The following is a 16,782-nucleotide window of genomic DNA, read 5'->3' as shown; positions in this document are numbered from 1 at the left end:
AATTGTTGTAGCCTGTCTAAATGCTGCTGCTAGAGGTTCGATAAAAATTGCAAAAAGTGAAGGGGAGAGTGGGCATCCCTGTCTGGTGCCCCTCAGGAGACAGAAGCTGCAGGATGTCTGGTCATTTGTTCTGATACGAGCTGTTGGGGAATTGTATAATATTCTTATCCAGTTTATGAAGGAGTTTCCAAAACCAAATTTGTGTAAAGTTGCGAATAAAAATTTCCAGTTAACTCTATCAAATGCTTTTTCTGCATCTAGAGATAATATTATGGTTTCGATGTTTTTATTGTATGAGTAGTCTATTAAATTAAGTAATCTACGAGTGTTTGTTGAGGAGTGCCGACCTTTTATGAAACCAGTTTGGTCAGGATGAATTAAGAGGGGGGTTATTTTCTCTAATCTCTTTGAGAGAGCTTTGCAGATTATTTTAAGGTCTACATTTAAAAGAGAAATTGGACGATAGCTTGAGGGAAATAAAGGGTCTTTGCCTGGTTTTAGCAGGAGACTAATGTTGGCAGAATTCATATTTGGTGGTAGTCTGCCATTTTCCTCGATTTCCTGCAACATTCCGTGGAATACTGGTGCCAGAATTGTCCAGAATTCTTTGTAGAATTCTGCAGGGAAGCCGTCTGGACCTGGAGCCTTATTATTGGGCATACTTATCAGGGCTTCCTGGAGTTCACTTGGCGTCAGTGGCGAATCCAGTTCCATTGCTTGACTGTCTAGTAATTTTGGAAGAGTTACGTTGTCAAGGAACAGATCAATTTCATTTTTAGATGGGTTTATTTGTGGTGAGTATAAAGTTTCATAGAAATCCCTAAAAATGTTGTTTATTCTTCCAGGGTCATATATTGTGTTCCCCGATAAATCTTTAGCAGCACATATAGTTGTTTTTTCTTTATTTATTTTTAACTGGTTAGCTAGAAATCGACCTGATTTGTTACTGTGTTCAAAATTCTGCAAGCGAAGTCTTTGTATAAGGAATTGTGTTTTTTTATTAATAGTTTCATTTAATTCTAGTTTTGTCTTGCGTATTTTGTTCAATGTTTCCTTATCTTGGTCGCATGCGTAGGCTTCTTCTAGTGATTTGATGGTTTTTTCTAATTCCTGAATATTTTTGTTTTCTTCTTTCTTTTTGTGTGATGAGAAAGAAATTATTTTACCTCTCATTACAGCTTTCCCTGCTTCCCATAGAACAGAAGCAGATATTCCGGGAGTGTCATTAAAGTCTAAATATGAAGGGAGCGCCATGCATCACGAAGGCCAAAGTCGCTCATATACTGTTTGATTATATTTGTGGACTGCCAATTGCACTGAGTTCCTGTTGTGTTGAGCCTATCCATTTCTTCATTTAGTCCAAGGTTGAGGTCACCGCCAAGAATGAGTGTGCATTCGAGGTGTTCAGAGAGTGCACTAAAAAATCCGTGGAAGAATGAGGGTTCATCAACATTTGGACCATATATACTAACAATACATAGTTTTTTGTTCAATATTGATAGTTTAATAATTAGAAATCTACCCTCTGGATCTATAACTGTATCGAGTACTGTAAAATTAACATTTTTATGTATTAAAATTGCTACTCCTCGTTGTCTAGAATTATAACAGGCTGCAAACACGTTAGGAAACTCAGGTGTTTTAAGTTCGTTTAAACCTGTGACAGGTCTGTGAGTTTCTTGTAATAAAACAATATCTGCCTGTAGTTTTTTAAGCTGGTTAAATATCTTTAACCTCTTTCCTCTGGAGCCAGCTCCATTTACATTCCATGTGACAAACCTCAGCATGCCCATAATTGTGTGTGTATTTCTAATGATGTACGCTGGGTGTTTCGTTTAGACGGGTGGAGAGAATGTGGAAACATCCCTTGTTTGTAAATAGAAAGAGAGAGAGGGGGAAAAAAAGGTGTGGTGAGAGGCTCCATAAGTCTGACTATGTGTGTGAATATTCACTAATATGAACAAGCATGGCTTTTGTTATGTGTCCTGCAAGTCTGTGCGTGCTGTGAGGCTGTTGTGAATGTGCTGCCGTTGAGCGGATGTGTTTGCGTGATCGTGGTGTGAAAATATGGAGAAATAGAGGGTGTTGTTTGTAGGTGAGTGGGGAAGTAGGTGATCACAGCAGTGAAAGACAAGAGAAAGAAAGAAACCACATGAACTGTGAGCGACAACAAAAAAAAAGAAACGAAACGGAAACATTCCAATTAAAGCAATGACGGAGGGTGACGGTGTTATATCTGCTATGACATCATACTGATATTACTAGGTTAAACCCATGTTAAAGGGGAAAGTGTGAATGAATAAGAAAAGAGTGTAGCGGGTTCTTATCTGGAGTGCAGTCAATATAACCATGGTGTGGTGCCGGGGTCGCGGTACAGCTGTCCGTCCACGTAGAGCCGGTCCACGGCGATGACAGCACGGGAGCCTTTCTGGATGAAGCTACGTCGAACTGGGAACAGGACCTTGCATCGTTCCAGGATCTCTTTGGGGAACTGGTCGTTCACGCTGAAGTCCGTTCCTTTCAGCTCTCTGCCGCGACTCTTCACCTGTTCCTTCTGTTTGAATTGACCGAATTTGGCCACAATAGGCCGTGGTCTCCCGGTCCGCGACCTCATGCCCCCCAAGCGATGTACTCTATCGAAGTCGATGTTCTTTACGGTGTCTTCCGGCAGCTTCAGGTGGATTTTAATGAAGCTTTTCACCGTTGCCTCCGCGTCCTCTCCGGCAGATTCTGGAATACCAGAAAACACAAGATTATCTCTCATGCTACGGGCTTGTAGATCGATAACGGACTCTTTTATTTTTTTATTTTCAATGTTTAGCTGGGTCACGTTATCGGTGAGAGATTTGACCGACTCCCGTAGCGTGGTATTTTCAGCGGCAAGCGATTCCACCTGCTGCTGGCTGAATTCCAGGGATTCTCTCAGAGATTTAAATTCCCGGTGTAAAATCTCCACCAGGGACAGCCTCGCATCGAAACTGGACAATCGCTTGTCGATTGACTCCAGGATGTCTGCGATGTCTTTGCCGGCAGGCGATGTTGTACCGGGGGAGTCTGCCGGGCGACATCTCTTTGATGACGGCGTCTCAATTTTGGCCGGGGAAGATGCACTCTGGGCCTTATTCATTACTAAATCTTGAAAACAGCGGTCGATGTAATCTTGGAGAGCGTCTAAACTCTCCCCGTTGTCCTCCAGGGTGTTAGAGATGATAAAACAGATGTTGTTAGTTATATGACAATTGATTAGTATATTTGGTAATACTGAAGCTTGAAAAACCTTTGTTAAACTCTATGCTACCATTTGCTTTTTTTCCGCCAATTCTCCGGCGTCTGACGTCACCTACAACATGGGTCACTTACCTTACTCGTCACTTTACTCGGATTTTTTTCCCTTTAGAAATGTCCCTCATAATTTGTCTCTTTCCACTACAAGACACTTGCTTCATCCAAAACACAGTCATATTGGACTCTGGCGCTTTCTCCCGACTTTTCCTGACATGATTCTGCGCGTGGACGGAGCAGCAACACAGACGACTCGACTAACGTACTGCCACCTGCTAGCATAATGAGACACAGCAAGAAAAAATCTGGAAACTAAACTTCATTTTCACCCTTGACTATTGTATGACACGCACACATCTACGAAAACTAAACACATTTTTGCTATAAATTCAGTTAATTTTAGTTAGTTTTGTGAACACTCATTACAGTTTTATTTAGTTTTCCTTTTTTTGTTTTTATTTTTATTTCCGTTAACAAAAATTGTTTTTCACTTCTAGTTTTCAGTATTTCGTTAGTTTTCGTTAACGATAATAACCTTGGTTGACACCATGACATTTTGGATCACCATATATTTCCCTTAAAATGATAAATTTTCTCAGTTTCAACTTTTGTTCCGTGATTTATGTTCTATTCTGAATAAAATATTGACATTTGCCATCTCCACATCGTTGCATTCAGTTTTTATTCACAATTTGTTTAGTGTCCCAACTTTTTTGGAATCTGTTTTGTATAATTTTTCTATAATTTTAATCTCAGTCAAACCAATTTACTGAGGTACAAATAAAACACTGTAAAAAGCCAAACAATAACATTTTTAAATGATCTGAGTGACTTATATATCATGTTTAACCTGAGTAGCGAAAGACCACGGGGGTTTGAAAATGATGTGGCGGGAGTCTGGTGTCCTTGCCGGCTCCTTGCCTGGGAGTCCACATCTCCGAGGATCTCACCTGGACGACCAACTGCTCCAAGCTGGTCAAGAAGGCTCACCAGCGCCTCTTCTTCTTGAGGACTCTGAGGAAGAACCACCTGTCCTCAGACATCCTGGTGAACTTCTATCGTTGCACCATCGAGAGCATCCTGACCAACCGTATAACAGTCTGGTATGGGAACTGCTCTGCCTCGGACCGGAAGGCGTTGCAGAGGGTCGTAAAAACTGCCCAGCGCATCGCCGGAGCACCACTTCCTGCCATAAAAGACATCTACAGGAAGCGGTGTCTGAAAAGGGCTGGGAAAATCATCAAAGACCCCAGTCACCCATCACATGGACTCTTCACCCTCCTGCCCTCTGGGAGGCGCCACAGGAGCCTCCGGACTAAGACCACCAGGTACCGGAACAGCTTCTTCAGCTTTCTTTCTATTCTATTCTATTCTATTCTATTCTAGTGAGCCTTGAACCCCGGCTAGCTATCGAGCTGGTGGGTAACAGACGTCTAAGAAAACGTTGGAGCGCTTTTGCAAATATGCGATGTCTTGATAAACCAAGCAGATATTTGAAGTTTACTCAGCTACATTCTCGCTTGAAAATACATTAAAAGTTTATTTTGTGACCCAGAAAGAATAATAAGTGTAATATTAAAACTAAGACGCTGCCACCATTATTAAAAACTGGAATTGGCTGGGCCGTGCTATGAATTCTGGGATAGGTTGGGCCACGAAGTATACACCCGTGCCATTCTTCAAATCCGGGGAAATAAAGGACGCACTTTTTGACCACGTTTGGGGGAGTCTTCGAATTTGGACAGGCTTTGAGAGAGAGAAAAAACTTTATATACAGTAAGTATGTAGATAAATACAAAAAGGACATTATGTGCAATAAGTGAGTGAATTATATACATTAAGTTAAATACAATATAACAATACCAAGTAAAATTCAGGGCGGTATTGACGATTCTGATCCGATAGCGATACTTTGTACGAAAACATTTTATTTATTGTATGTTCAAATTATAGCTTCGTAATGATTACAGGACATCAGATTACTTGTTCTTATCACTTAATAATGCAGAGTTCATCATATAGAAATAAAAAAACTGAAGTTGTGCGCTATTTGAACACCTTGCCTGCAGCACTAAAGGTGAGAGATGTCTGTCTCACCCTAGCAGCACCTGTCCCTCTCCTCCTCTTCAGTTCGCCTCAACATACACTCGTCATATTCTGTGATATGATTTACTCTGAGGTGTTTGAGATTAGTGGTGTTGCCACAACACCTCACTTTCTTGCCACATGTATCGCAAACCACGTCTCGACTGTTTGTGGAGGTAAAATACGTCCACACATGACTGCATTTACGCTCAGCCATTGTTGTGAGTGCACACACCAAGGGGCTGCAACACATTTATTTCGCACGTTACTATGAAAGGCGGAAGAGGAAGTACCTTCCAATGTAGACAATCCGAATGATATAGTTTCTTTTCACTGTGTTCCTGTTAATAATAAACTACAAATTTACCCTGAATTACTAAAATTCTCATGGTCCTGGGTTGTTGACCCAGTGTTTTGTGTTTCATTTTGGTTTCATCTTGTGTTTGGTGTTTATTCTGAATTTGTATTAGTCCTTTGGGTTTGGGTGTCGTGTTTATTATCCCTACCTGTGTCTTCCCTCTGTGCTCCATTCGGGTCCCTGCGTTTGGTGTTGTAAAACAGTCTGTGTGTTTCCGGTTTTACTTTGTAGGTCTGCTTCTCGTTATGTCCATTAGTGTCAGCTGTGTCCACCCCTGTGTGTCATCTCATTACCTGGTGTGTATTTATAATGTGGGTTGGCTTCTGCTCGTCGTCAGATCGTCTGTGTTCATCCTCCGTGTTCATTCTCCATGTTCATTAGGTTTATGTTCTGTTCTGCCCACATCTTTGTTTTGTTCACTGTAAATAAATCCCACTTGCACCTCCACCACTGTCCGCCATTGGATCCTCCTTTCTCACCTTCACACGACTGCTGCCCCAGTTAAAAATATCGACAACCACTGACCAATGGCTGCAATAACAGCATTGTAAGATGGCAATGCTGTTATTGCAGCCATTCCCCAACTCTCTGTGAATGGTACTGATGGCCATTGATCAGTGGGCTTTAATCAGTGTGTTTTGGTCAATTGTTGTTGATCAATGGTCATGAGAATGCATAATTACAATTAAGAAACTGACCTCTCAGCCCATTGTTTCCTCAGTGGGCTGGTTTCAGTCATTATGCAAATGTACTGTTTATAAGATTGGGGAAACCTGCAGTCAGCTGAGACTGAAGAAGTTTCTCCCACAAAACGCTACGTCCAGATGAACAGAATCAACTTTTTAGAAACATAGTGTATGCTGTTAAGTGCCAGGAGGATTGCCAGGATTTATACATCGGGGAAACCAAACAACCTCTGGTGAAGCGGATGGCACAACACAGAAGAGCTACCTCGTCAGGCCAGAAAATGCTGAAAACGCTACGTCCAGATGAGCAGAATCAACCTTTGGAGATGCGTTTACAATCTCTGTTTTGCAAAACGACCACCACCCAGAGATGACACGTGAGAAAAAAGCTTTTAGCTCCTATACATTATGTGTATTTTTCCTTGCTCAAGTTAATTGAGCTATAAATAAATCCATCAAATCTTAAAGTACACAGTTTACTTTAAAAAAGATATTCAATTGCAGTCTGAAGATATGCATATTAACATAAGCTATAACCTGCATAAAAGATAAGCTGCGACAAAACGAAAAGAATACAGCGTCTTTTATCAAACTATATGAACAAGTATCGACAAAGGTCACAAAACTGAAAGCTCAGTTGCAAACAAACAAGATCAGACAAGTTAACTCTCTGCAGCATTCACTGCAAGCAAAAGTAAAAATAATGTAAACAAACTGCTGGTGGGAAAAGTTGCTGTGGAAAAAAACGGTAAAAGGGAAAGTTTTTGTTCGCTCACCGAAACACACTGGAGTCTAACAAATTAATGTAATAAAAACATTGATTTCCACATAAAATATATGCAAAGAAGATTGTTTGCTATATTCTGAAACCAGGAGTCGTTACTCTCTTTCTTTTGTTCTTTAAAAAGAAGTAGGGTGAAGCCCATTTGCAGCTATTTGTTTATTCGTATATTTGAGATTGACTAAACTCTGGCTGCACTTCATAATATAGCTATAGCCACAGTTTTTATAGTGTAATTGCTTTTCATTTCAGAATACTTCGATACAGCAGAGTAGTGGAGTAACAACAAGACCTTATAAGGAAAGGAACAAATAATTCTAATGGGACTATTTTTGATCAATAAACAGATTCAAAACATTTTAATATAACGTAGACATAACTTTCATGAGAAACACACTTAGATAGCAATTTGTATGCTTGCTGAACATTTGATCAGAAGGAAATCCAACATCATAAAAGTGCAGATGAAAAGATTTGATTAAAAGAGAAGAATGCAGTGTTTTTTTATCATTCATTTATCTGTTATAGACTGTATGATCAGGCTTCCATAAAGGTCATAAAACTGAAAGTACAGTCTCCAAAAAAACACGATAAGACAAGTTAACTCTCTGTGGCATTCCCTGCAAGGAAAGTGAAGATGAAGTAAACAAGTGGCTGGTGGGAAAAGTTGAGCAACTAGTACGTTTAAAAAAAAAGAAAAAAAGATCTATTATGTGCCATTTGTACACCCACACTAGATGTGCAGATCTTAGAGGAATCTTTAACTCATTACACACTGAGTTAAACATTAATATTAAGGTTCATTTCACTTAACAATTAAGATATAAACAAATTATTGCAAGTATAGAACCTGCAATGGAATTTTTTTTAATAGTTAATATTCACTCATCAAATCATGCTGAGATCTAATATATATATAAAAAAAAACACCCAGCACGCCCCTGCGGGCGGTTTATCCTTCAAGCTCGGGTCCTCTAACAGAGGCCTGGGAGCTTGAGGGTCCTGCGCAGTATCTTAGCTGTTCCCAGGACTGCGCTCTTCTGGACAGAGATCTCCGATGTTATTCCCGGGATCTGCTGGAGCCACTCGCCTAGCTTGGGAGTCACCGCACCTAGTGCTCCGATTACCACGGGGACCACCGTTACCTTCACCCTCCACATCCTCTCGAGCTCTTCTCTGAGCCCTTGGTATTTCTCCAGCTTCTCGTGTTCCTTCTTCCATGCCTTCTTGTTCCAGTAGCCCACTTTTCGTCAGGGTGCCCTGGTTCCTCAACACCTGACGCGGACCTTGTTGATCCGGGCGACGTCCGAGCTGGCATGCCTTCATATTTATCTGTCTCGCTCATGTCTGCGGTAGGCTTAACAAAAAACAAATATATACCCATTTCAATTCTTTATTTTTACCAGTGAAACCAATATAACATCTCCACATTCACAAATATACATTTCTGACATTCAAAAACAAAACAAAAACAAATCAGCGACCAATATAGCCACCTTTCTTTGCAAGGACACTCAAAAGCCTGCCATCCATGGATTCTGTCAGTGTTTTGATCTGTTCACCATCAACATTGCGTGCAGCAGCAACCACAGCCTCCCAGACACTGTTCAGAGAGGTGTACTGTTTTCCCTCCTTGTAAATCTCACATTTGATGATGGACCACAGGTTCTCAATGGGGTTCAGATCAGGTGAACAAGGAGGCCATGTCATTAGTTTTTCTTCTTTTATACCCTTTCTTGCCAGCCACGCTGTGGAGTACTTGGACGCGTGTGATGGAGCATTGTCCTGCATGAAAATGAGTGAGGTGTGTTCTAAGGTCAGTGAATCCCAGGAAGGCGGCAGGTCCTGATGGAATACATGGAAAGGTTCTCAGAGCATGTGCTGACGAACTGACCGGAGTCTTCACTAAAATCTTCAACCTTTCCTTGTCATCAAACAACGTCCTGCCCTGCCTCAAAACCTCCACCATCATCCCCATCGCCAAGAAGACAGCTGTGGCCAGCACAAATGACTACAGGCCTGTTGCACTTACGCCTGTAGTGATGAAGTGCTTTGAGAGACTGGTCTGTCAGCACATCAGGGCCGGTCTGCCTCCCACTCTGGACCCCCACCAATTTGCCTACAGGACAAATCGTTCCACCGAGGACGCTATCACCATAGCACTCCACACTGTGCTGAGTCACCTGGAGCACCGAGGAAGCTATGTGAGAATGCTCTTTCTGGACTTCAGCTCAGCATTCAATCATATCATCCCGGAGATCCTGGTCCAGAAACTGTCTCACCTGGGACTCTCCACCCCCATCTGCCTCTGGATCAAGGACTTCCTGACAAATAGACCACAGTCTGTCAGACTCGGCCCCCACCGGTCCAGCACCATCACACTCAGCACTGGGTCTCCACAAGGATGTGTTTTGAGTCCCCTCCTGTTTACGCTCTACACATCCGACTGCTCCCCTACCCATCTCTCAAACACCATCATAAAGTTCGCAGATGACACCACAGTGGTTGGACTCATCTCAAGGGGGGATGAGTCGGACTACAGAGATGAGGTCAACAGACTGACTGAGTGGTGTTCAGTTAACAACCTCCAACTGAACACCACGAAAACTAAAGAACTTATCTTGGACTTCAGGAAGGGCAGAGCAGACCCGGCCCCACTTTACATTCACGGGAGCTGTGTGGAGAGGGTACACTCCATGAGGTTTCTGGGCGTGCAGATCTCTGATGACCTCTCCTGGACTGCAAATACCACGGCGGTGGTTAAAAAGGCCCAGCAGCGTCTCCACTTTCTGAGAGTGCTCAGGAGGAACAACCTGGAGGAGAGGCTGCTGGTGACATTTTACAGAGCCACCATAGAGAGCATCCTAACGTACGGCATAACAACATGGTATGCAGGGTGCTCAGCTGCGGACAGGAAAGTACTGCAGAGGGTCATCAACACAGCCCAGAAGATCACTGGCTGCTCTCTGCCCAGCCTGGAGGTCACTGCAAACTCTCGGTACCTCAGCAGAGCTGGCAATATCATCAAGGACTACTCTCACCCCAGCAACCAACTGTTTGAACTATTACTGTCAGGCCAACGGTACAGGTCACATAAAACCAGGACAAACAGATTCAGGGATAGCTTCTTTCCCAGAGCTATCACCGTAGTGAATAAGCACAAAAACAATTGAACCTATTCCATACCGTCACTGTCATTATATTATGCTGCTATTCATACTGTCATTATATTAATGCTGCTATCCTGTATATATTGTACATACTATTGTTTGAGTACTTACGATTGTTTTTTTTTGTACTTTTTATATTTTACATTTATATTTATTATTGAAACTTGCACCAAGGGAGTGGCACTCCAATTTCGTTGTACTCTGTACAATGACAATAAAGGCTATTCTATTCTATTCTATTCTATTCTATTCTATTCTATTCTATTCTATTCTATCCTATTCTAAAAAAAATCATGTTTTTCTTGAAGGATGCAGACTTCTTCCTGTACCACTGCTTGAAGAAGGTGTCTTCCAGAAACTGGCAGTAGGACTGGGAGTTGAGCTTGACTCCATCCTCGACCCGAAAAGGCCCCACAAGCTCATCTTTGATGATACCAGCCCAAACCAGTACTCCACCTCCACCTTGCTGGCGTCTGAGTCGGACTGGAGCTCTCTGCCCTTTACCAATCCAGCCACGGGCCCATCCATCTGGCCCATCAAGACTCACTCTCATTTCATCAGTCCATAAAACCTTAGAAAAACCAGTCTTGAGATATTTCTTGGCCCAGTCTTGACGTTTCAGCTTGTGTGTCTTGTTCAGTGGTGGTCTTCTTTCAGCCTTTCTTACCTTGGCCATGTCTCTGAGTATTGCACACCTTGTGCTTTTGGGCACTCCAGTGATGTTGCAGCTCTGAAATATGGCCAAACTGGTGGCAAGTGGCATGTTGGCAGCTGCACGCTTGACTTTTCTCAGTTCATGGGCCGTTATTTTGCGCCTTGGTTTTTCCACACGCTTCTTGCGACCCTGTTGACTATTTTGAATGAAACGCTTGATTGTTCGATGATCACGCTTCAGAAGCTTTACAATTTTGAGACTGCTGCATCCCTCTGCAAGATATCTCACTATTTTTGACTTTTCTGAGCCTGTCAAGTCCTTCTTTTGACCCATTTTGCCAAAGGAAAGGACGCTGCCTAATAATTATGCACACCTGATATAGGGTGTTGATGTCATTAGACCACACCCCTTCTCATTACAGAGATGCACATCACCTAATATGCTTAATTGGTAGTAGGCTTTCGAGCCTCTACAGCTTGGAGTAAAACAACATGCATGAAGAGGATGATGTGGACAAAATACTAATTTGCCTAATAATTCTGCACTCCCTGTATATATATATATATTAGTGCCCGAGTGAGGGGCTGCACGGCGCTAACATGTTGACGCTGTAGGAATGTTTAGCTGATTTAGAGTTTAGAAATGTGTTAACATAGACTGTAGAATTATTGTAGAGACACTGACACTGCCCTCGATGTAATAAAGCCCTGACTGTGTCATGAACTTGTAGGAGACCCCTCCCCCAGTTGAACTGTGAAAGGTCTCAACATTTGTAACTGGATAACTGTGGTCTGGATAGGAGATGGGTTTTTATGACCTCTAGGGAGTCACCTGCACCCACAGTGTTTTAACTGTCACGCACACTCACTCACGTGCACACACATACACACAGGTATGCGTACACAGTCACTCACGAGCACTGACGTAGACACAGACACAGAGTTTGCAGCACACTGTGGGGGGGTTTTATGATGGGGACGCCTCTATAAAGCTGGCTGTAACTAATAAAGGGGTGAAGATTTTGCAGAGGAACACACCGGCCTCGTCTTCCCTTCTAGAAGTGCATGCTTAAATAAAGATGAATAAAGGTCTTGTGAAATAACCACTGAGTTCCGGTGCCGTCTCTGGATGCCTCGACGAATAAGAGAACAGGGGTAAAACTGATTTCGCAACAACGCCATGCAGCCCACACGGGGTGATCAGCGTTAGCTCGCTAACGGAGATTTGCCGCATTAATGTGGTTATGGCGTTAACGTAATTTTACAGAGATTAATGCTGACAGCACTAATTTATGTAAGGAATCATTTGATTTCCTCATAAAACATATGCAAGGCAGATTGTCTGGCATACTCTGAAACAATATTGGTGTCTTTAAAAAGAAGTTGATTAAACCGATTGGCTTTTGAATGGGTATAGTCAAATATTTGAGACTGATAAAAACAATAATGACATCTTTAAAATATTTCAGTATCTTAAATATGGGTTTTTAGCAAAGGGGTCTGTAGAGGTTGTAATGGTTGGCTTTGGAGCCAGCCTGGGAACACCTGGATGTTCCCCCAGACAAGCTGGAGGAGGTAGCTGGGGAGAGGGAGGTCTGGGCTGCTGCCCCCGCGACCCGACCCTGGATAAGAAAATGAATGGATGGACATTAGGACATGATGGCTTGGATTTGCCTCTCTGTGAATTGCTACCTTATCGTGGTGGAGGGGTCTGTGTGTCCCAGGGATCCCAGGAGCTATGTTGTCTGGGGGCTTTTGCCCCCTGGTAGGGTCCTGGGTGAGGGACCAGACAAAGAGCAGTTCAGACGACCCTTATGAGAAAAACATCGAGGGAACAGTTTACCCTGTTCCCTCGATGGATACCGGGGCCCCGCCCTGGAGCCAGGGTGAGTTCCAACCACAGGGGGATCACACTCCTCAGCCTCCCTGGGAAAGTCTATGCCAGGGTGCTGGAAAGGACAGTGCACCTGCTAATCCAGTGGTTCCCAAACGTTTTTTGCTAGGCCCCCCTGTGCTTGACAAGTAAAATGTCCCCCCCCGCACACATCCTCCAACCACACACGCCCATATTTTGCTCCATTGCGGTTTATTTCACACCTCAAACATTTAGTAAACAATTAAGCAAATACAAGTAATCTGCAATAAATTACAGGTAGTAAGGAAATAAACCACTAACTCTTTTACACTACATCCACACCTACACGGGTATTTTTGAAAACGCAGCTGTTTCGTCCACATGTAAACGGCGTTTCGTTAAGGTATGTACCTTTTTTCACGTCATGCTGTGCGCCACGTTACTGTTTACATGAGATGAATTGCAGAATGGCAGATAGAGACAAAATACCGTTTCTGTTAATCTGACTATCTTCAGGTTTTACACGCTTCAGGTTTTACACGCTGGGCATGTCCCTCTGGGAGGAGGCCCCGTGGCAGACCCAGGACACGCTGGAGAGATTATATCTCTCGGCTTGCCTGGGAACGCCTTGGTGTTCCCCCGGAGTAGGTGGGTGAGGATAGGGAGGTCTGGGCTTCTCTGCTTAGGCTGCTGCCCCCGTGACCCGGCCCTGGATAAAGCGGAAGAAGATGGATGGATTGATGCCTTGGATTTGATTTCTGCAAACCTTTCAGATCATATTTTAGAGTTGTGAAGGCAGTCTTAACAGGCTGGACCTTACCATAGGTAGGCTTCTCCATTGTTTTTGTATGCTGTGCTTCATAATTCACAGAGTTAGTAAAGTAAATTGCACTTAATTAACGTAACTGTAAATCCAACACAATAAGGAAAAATAATTTATTACATGATTTTTATTGTTCACAATGATCACAAATATAAATACACACTGTCTATTGTAATGAAAAAACTCTGCCATACAGGTTTACCAGGCTGTGGCTGTCCAGATGATGAAAATTTATTTTAATGTCTCATTACAGTGACACACAGCAAAGTACACCGAGACTAAAGGTGGACTATTCTGCTTTTTCTATCAATTAAATCTATTCGTTTTTACTAGAATAGACTACAGCATGGAATGTTTTTTTTAATTATCAAAGAGTTTTTTAAATTAAAAGAGATTTATAAAGAAAAAAAATTATAAAGATTTGGCTCACATGCGTTTACAATCTCTGTTTTGCAAAACGACCACCACCCAGAGATGACACGTGAGAAAAAAGCTTTTAGCTCCTATACATTATGTGTATTTTTCCTTGCTCAAGTTAATTGAGCTATAAATAAATCCATCAAATCTTAAAGTACACAGTTTACTTTAAAAAAGATATTCAATTGCAGTCTGAAGATATGCATATTAACATAAGCTATAACCTGCATAAAAGATAAGCTGCGACAAAACGAAAAGAATACAGCGTCTTTTATCAAACTATATGAACAAGTATCGACAAAGGTCACAAAACTGAAAGCTCAGTTGCAAACAAACAAGATCAGACAAGTTAACTCTCTGCAGCATTCGCTGCAAGCAAAAGTAAAAATAATGTAAACAAACTGCTGGTGGGAAAAGTTGCTGTGGAAAAAAACGGTAAAAGGGAAAGTTTTTGTTCGCTCACCGAAACACACTGGAGTCTAACAAATTAATGTAATAAAAACATTGATTTCCACATAAAATATATGAAAAGTTGATTGTTTGCAATATTCTGAAACCAGGAGTCGTTACTCTCTTTGTTTTGTTCTTCTTTAAAAAGAAGTAGGGTGAAGCCCATTTGCAGCTATTTGTTTATTCGTATATTTGAGATTGACTAAACTCTGGCTGCACTTCATAATATAGCTATAGCCACAGTTTTTATAGTGTAATTGCTTTTCATTTCAGAATACTTCGACACAGCAGAGTAGTGGAGTAACAACAAGACCTTATAAGGAAAGGAACAAATAATTCTAATGGGACTATTTTTGATCAATAAACAGATTCAAAACATTTTAATATAACGTAGACATAACTTTCATGAGAAACACACTTAGATAGCAATTTGTATGCTTGCTGAACATTTGATCAGAAGGAAATCCAACATCATAAAAGTGCAGATGAAAAGATTTGATTAAAAGAGAAGAATGCAGTGTTTTTTTATCATTCATTTATCTGTTATAGACTGTATGATCAGGCTTCCATAAAGGTCATAAAACTGAAAGTACAGTCTCCAAAAAAACACGATAAGACAAGTTAACTCTCTGTGGCATTCCCTGCAAGGAAAGTGAAGATGAAGTAAACAAGTGGCTGGTGGGAAAAGTTGAGCAACTAGTACGTTTAAAAAAAAAGAAAAAAAGATCTATTATGTGCCATTTGTACACCCACACTAGATGTGCAGATCTTAGAGGAATCTTTAACTCATTACACACTGAGTTAAACATTAATTTTAAGGTTCATTTCACTTAACAATTAAGATATAAACAAATTATTGCAAGTATAGAACAAGAGCAAGTGTATATATATATATATATATATATATATATATATATATATATATATATATATATATATATATATATATATTTTTATTTTTATTTTTTTTTTTTTTTTTTTTAATGCCTCGTGTGAGGGGCTGCACAAGCGCTAACATGTTGACGCCATGTTTACCCAATTTCACTATTCCTTCAAATATTATCTTTAGTTTTCTGTTGCTTTTCATGTCCAAATGTATGTACAGTGGGGCAAAAAAGTATTTAGTCAGCCACCGATTGTGCAAGTTCCCCCACCTAAAATGATGACAGAGGTCAGTAATTTGCACCAGAGGTACACTTCAACTGTGAGAGACAGAATGTGAAAAATAAATCCATGAATCCACATGGTAGGATTTGTAAAGAATTTATTCATAAATCAGGGTGGAAAATAAGTATTTGGTCAATAACAAAAATACAACTCAATACTTTGTAACATAACCTTTGTTGGCAATAACAGAGGTCAAACGTTTACTATAGGTCTTTACCAGGTTTGCACACACAGTAGCTGGTATTTTGGCCCATTCCTCCATGCAGATCTTCTCGAGAGCAGTGATGTTTTGGGGCTGTCGCCGAGCAACACGGACTTTCAACTCCCGCCACAGATTTTCTATGGGGTTGAGGTCTGGAGACTGGCTAGGCCACTCCAGGACTTTCAAATGCTTCTTATAGAGCCACTCCTTTGTTGCCCGGGCGGTGTGTTTTGGATCATTGTCATGTTGGAAGACCCAGCCTCGTTTCATCTTCAAAGTTCTCACTGATGGAAGGAGGTTTTGGCTCAAAATCTCACGATACATGGCCCCATTCATTCTGTCCTTAACACGGATCAGTCGTCCTGTCCCCTTGGCAGAAAAACAGCCCCATAGCATGATGTTTCCACCCCCATGCTTCACAGTAGGTATGGTGTTCTTGGGATGCAACTCAGTATTCTTCTTCCTCCAAACACGACGAGTTGAGTTTATACCAAAAAGTTCTACTTTGGTTTCATCTGACCACATGACATTCTCCCAATCCTCTGCTGTATCATCCATGTGCTCTCTGGCAAACTTCAGACGGGCCTGGACATGCACTGGCTTCAGCAGCGGAACACGTCTGGCACTGCGGGATTTGATTCCCTGCCGTTGTAGTGTGTTACTGATGGTGACCTTTGTTACTTTGGTCCCAGCTCTCTGCAGGTCATTCACCAGGTCCCCCCGTGTGGTTCTGGGATCTTTGCTCACCGTTCTCATGATCATTTTGACCCCACGGGATGAGATCTTGCGTGGAGCCCCAGATCGAGGGAGATTATCAGTGGTCTTGTATGTCTTCCATTTTCTGATGATTGC

The sequence above is a fragment of the Astatotilapia calliptera genome, chromosome 13 (genome assembly GCF_900246225.1).
Source record: "Astatotilapia calliptera chromosome 13, fAstCal1.2, whole genome shotgun sequence".
Lineage (NCBI taxonomy): Eukaryota > Metazoa > Chordata > Actinopteri > Cichliformes > Cichlidae > Astatotilapia > Astatotilapia calliptera.
The sequence above is the reverse complement of the archived record's forward strand: the minus strand, read 5'-3'. Positions refer to the sequence as shown.